Here is a 5199-nt window from a genome sequence, read left to right on the forward strand (position 1 = left end):
TAAACTTGCCAATAAATTAGACGAAACAGAGTTTATTGTAGAGCCTTGTGAAAGTTTTGTAAAGAAACACTCGATTATGGTAGCGAAAGCTGTGGTTAATCCCCAGAGTCACGTGGTACCAATCCGCATGATTAATGTAGATTCAGTGCCGGTCACGGTGTATGAAGGAGTTACGGCGGCCACGTGTGAGCCTGTAGAGGAAGTTTTATCGGTACAAAACACGGAGGGTGACACTTCCAATGAGGGTGGGGGAGTCACTGACTTACCACAGCACATTTTAGGGCTGTACAACTCTTTGGAAGGATCACTTGATGAAAATCAAAAAGCTTTAGTTAGGAGGCTTCTTCTGAAGCATGAGAGTATTTTTGCAAAATGTAAGGAGGATTTAGGAAGGACTGATATTGTGAAACACAAAATTCCAACTAAAGAGGTGTCCCCTGTTAAACAAAATGCTAGGAGATTGCCTCTGAATAAAAGAGAGGATGCGGCTAAAGAGGTTTCAGATATGTTAAGGCGGGGGGGGGGGGTGATTGAACCTTCATCTAGCCCATGGGCGTCTCCAGTTGTATTAGTTAAAAAGAAAGATGGATCAACTCGTTTTTGTGTAGATTATCGTAGGCTTAACGATATTACCACTAAAGATAGCTACCCGATCCCTAGAATCGATGACTCCTTAGATAGTCTTAAAGTGGCCATGACACGAAAATTTCAAAGTCCTATATTTTTGGGATCCATCAAAGAATGTTCTCTAGAACATGTATCAACCATTCTGTCAGTTTAAAACTTGATTTTTCAAGTCGAAAATTGAGAATGAATTTACCCTTTTCGGCGTTTGAAACTTTGTTTACTCGAAAATTTTCCGATTTGCATGACGTCATGTGACGTCACGTTTTGAACACATTTACGATCCTCCGAATATACCATTCACGTACACAGTAGACAAGTACACATACCACTAGTAGTTACTAAACAAAACACCGATCACAAGTGCGATATCAAATCAAAATTTCCTGTGAAATGACGGATCCAGAACCAATTGCGGCAACCGAAGTTCAAAGTGATAATGGTTCTTCACTAGGCAGTGAAATTGGGCTATAATTAGAGTGCCCTTTCTCATATTCGAAGCAGAGAGTGAAGGCGATGATCATTCCAATATTGAACCGAACGTTGAGGGTGGAGCGGAGGTGTTACAACCGTATCAGTTCGAGCCTGTTAAACGAGCCGAAATTGAAGCTCCACAACATATCGAAGAAGAAATCCGTTCGAAACCATTGCAAGGAACATACAACGTGGTAAGAATTTATTAACGAAGCATTTAAAAACAAAATCCAGTCCATTTTGTGCATGTGTTGTTGGAATTCGCGGAACACCCTAAACCGTATTGTGCGTTGTGTTACGGTAACTTACAACTCATATGTAGAGTGTGTAGTACTAGTAGGGTTGTTGCATACTGAAAGTTTGGCTCGGGGATGTAAGTTGCATTATGCAGCCATGCTAGGTAGGCATATGTGTTATTTCATACTCATTATTACTTGGCTAGTACTTTGGCCTGGAGTTTTGCAAATCAATTTTCTGAAACAAAAGAATGTTTCATGATACACGGAAGGTGTAAAATCACAACAAATGTAACCATAACTGTACATTGTATGCCTGCTTGTTATTGTGGACATCATGGCCAACATTAATACATTTTTAACTTTCATAAATTTTTTCCCAGGCAGTACAGATACATAGCCTACGGTCTACAGGTTCAATGATACTTGGGGTTCCTAGCAAGACACGTCAGGGTTGTGCTACCATCATGTGCAGTCCAAAGGATCAGAAGTGATTTTCCAGCCAATGGTCATTACACTGGATTCAAGTTGCCAGGAGAAAACTCATTGTATAGGAAGCCTTGGTTGAGAAATTCCTCCAGGAACACCTTTTCTAAACTACAATTGTGTTGGATTATCAACCGTCAGGGTTCCCTCAGTGTTGATATATTGAAATTCAAGACTTTTAATTCAGGATGAAAAGGTTATTTTCCAGACCCAACATCAACAATGAAAGAAAAGGCATGTTTTGAAGCATTTGGACACAAGCATTGGCGTGACCGTGATGTCATATAATATGTGCATAAGGGAACGGGCATTGACCTTTTTAGGGGCATTTACCTCCCAGACGTTTGATTCGTACCTTTAATCTGGAAGCCAAAATATCCATATCACCAATGATATTTGACAGAAAAGTCATAATAAAGACCAATGGAGGCAGCAGAACTCTTGAATGTTTAGACTTTGTTTCTTCAGCAGCAGTTGGTTTGTTTTGTAGTCTTTCTTCAAAAACTCAGCAGTACACCCTGTTAATGGTCTTCGATTGTTTTAATGCGTGTGATGCTGTGTTTCACATTGCCCATCATCAGTGTTGTACGTGTCGTCGTGCTTGTGTAACATTTTTGCATGTGAGTTACTTCGTGCAGTGTTTCTTGGTTTAAATAACCCTTTATTGTATTTGATTCTGGATTATTCTAATTAATTTGTCACAACAACGATTGATAGCGATGGACATGCAACTGCTTTGTAGGCTTAAAGCAAAAAAATTCATGTAAGTTGTTTTCTTTTAACCTCCTTTGATGTCACAAATCACATTAGTGTTATTTAAGAATGATAATGTTTATGGAAAGTACAGTTTTACTTTTATGTCATATAATACAATGATTGTTGTTAATGTTAGTTCAGATTGTCCAGAATGACTGTCTAGAACTGATATTGAATAAATTTTGTTCAATGATTTAACACTTGAACTATGTTGTGTGAATTTTTGGCTCTGTGACTTTAAAATAAATCGCTTTGAGATTTAATTAAACACCCTTTGGAATAAAATCTTTTTACCTACCTATTTTGACCCATCCCCATTACCCCCACTCCCTCCACAACATAAAAAATGGTTTTCCTGGAATAGGAATAAGAAATTATTGCTATAACTAACTGATCCAGCATATTCCAGAAATAAATTGGGGCACTGAGATTTGTTCACAAGAAGATGTAACCCATTGCTTCTGAAGCAAACCTCATAGCTTATTAGTATACAATAGAGCAATGAAGGGGGTGTTGATTTAGATGATACAGTAAAATCTCTTCGTCTATTGCGACTTCAGTGTAGTAACGCTAATACTATAGTACTACTAGTGCTCGGCGCGCTACCTCCTAAGGATCGCCACTTGCCCCATTGGAGGTTTCCTGTTCCCCGATCTGGTCTTCAGAGTAGTTTTTTGTGGATTACTTGACAGAAGAATGACTCTTTTATGTCGAACCGTTAAAGTCCATTTGTTTTATTTCATAACAAAAAGGAGGGATCGTAGTATGCTTCCGTGAAGTGTTCGCTTCATTCGGAGCTGCATACTGGCTAGGCCCAGTGAAATCGGCGCTGGTGTTGTGCACTAACTTGGTCATAATCGCCGTGTTTTTTTCGTCCTTCAACCATGGATGAAGGCTAATTGCATGGGTAATGATATTTATGCAACCCCCAACAACACAACGGACCGGCATTTCTCTCGGATAGTTTACAACAGTTGAAAAACAAACTTGAAATTTCTAACGATATAGCGTAATACAGTGGTTGTTCTCTCAGTGTAAATGTGCGTGTATATGGAACGGTATGATCGTCGCGTATCCGATACATGCCTGGGCTTTGCACGTGTGTTCCTAACATGACGTCATCATTGTCTTGTTGTGAAATCGCATTCTCAGATATCTATTTTCGGATGCGAATATTAAAACGTTAATTACTAATTAGTCCTTGAGGTTTTCAAGGTGTTGAGGATAGTTTTGAACATAGATTTTCTCATAGATTCAGAGGAAGTTACTCTCGATGAGTTGGATTTTTCGTGTCATGGCCTCTTTAATGGCTCCTCTTGGTTTACGACCCTCGACCTAGCGAGTGGCTACTGGCAGGTCGAAATGGACGAGTCTGATAGGGAAAAGACCGCTTTTATCACCCACAGTGGTCTATATCAATTTTGTGTCATGCCGTTCGGGCTTTGCAATGCACCAGCCACCTTTGAAAGATTGATGGAGAAAATTTGATCTGGTTTGCAGTGGCAAACATGTTTAGTCTATCTAGACGATGTAATTATTTTTGGAAAGAATTTCAAGGAACACATTGCTACCATAGGTGATGTTTTTACGAGGTTCAAATTAGCGGGACTGAAACTGTCGCCTAAGAAATGTTTTCTTTTCAAACAACAAGTGGAGTTTCTTGGACACGTAGTTAGCAAGGACGGAGTTTCGACTGATCCGTCAAAGGTGGCTGTTGTTAAAAATTGGCCAAGGCCAAATTGTGTTCGTGACGTGAGAGGATTTGTAGGTTTATGTTCTTATTACAGGAAGTTTGTTAAAAACTTCACTCTTATCGCACGTCCTTTACATCGTTTGACAGAAAAGGGAAAAAGATTTCTGTGGAATGAGAAAAAGAATGAGAATGAAGAAGCACTCAACGCCTTGAAGGTAGCCCTAACTTCTACTTCTATATTAGCCTTCCCACCCCCAGTGACAAGTATATTCTTGGCATAGATGCAAGCAATGAAAGCTTGGGTAGTGTTCTCTCTCAAATCCAGGGAGGAGAAGAAAGAGTAATCGCATATTTTAGTAAATCGTTTAGTAAGGCTGAACGAAGGTATTGCGTAACAAGAAAAGAGTTGTACGCTATACAGGTGCGTATCCAGGGGGGCGTTGGGGGCGCGCGCCCCCCGGGTAAGAAAAAGAGGAGAGAAAAAAAAAGAGAAGAAAAAAGGAAAAAAAGAGGAGGAGGAGAGGAAGGAAGGGAAAAGAAAAAGAAGAAAGAGAGAAGAAGGAGAAAAGGAGGGAGTAAAAGAAAACGCGAAGACACCGGGAAGAGAAAGAGGAACAGTGACATCATTACAGCGCTGAAGGGTAGCCAGTGACGGATCAATGATTTCGTAAAAGTGTGCCTCACCCTACCCCTTACACCGACAACTCCATTATTTTGACGTTTCCATTTTCCTCTCTCACTAATGATCTATATATATACTATATATGGTCTAGCATAACGCGTGTGTAGAATTGTGCTATGAAACCATCTGTGGCTGGTCTCGAACTCGACCGTGTCGTCGGGGAACATGACGCATTTTGGGATGGGGGCGACCGCCCCCCCCCCCATTCAGCATTTTTTTAAATGATATCGCTAAGTAATTTCGAAATA

General features: G+C 40.1%; 1 long non-coding RNA gene across 1 annotated transcript; it reads left to right on the forward strand.

The window, feature by feature from the left end:
* Positions 1 to 685: 685 nt before the first annotated feature.
* LOC139971791 (uncharacterized) lies at positions 686 to 2776 on the forward strand. Its single transcript, XR_011794485.1, has 2 exons — positions 686 to 1292; positions 1718 to 2776. It is a non-coding gene; the product is annotated as an uncharacterized lncRNA (long non-coding RNA).
* The last annotated feature ends 2423 nt before the right edge of the window (positions 2777 to 5199 follow it).

This window comes from Apostichopus japonicus, chromosome 8 (genome assembly GCF_037975245.1).
Source record: "Apostichopus japonicus isolate 1M-3 chromosome 8, ASM3797524v1, whole genome shotgun sequence".
Lineage (NCBI taxonomy): Eukaryota > Metazoa > Echinodermata > Holothuroidea > Aspidochirotida > Stichopodidae > Apostichopus > Apostichopus japonicus.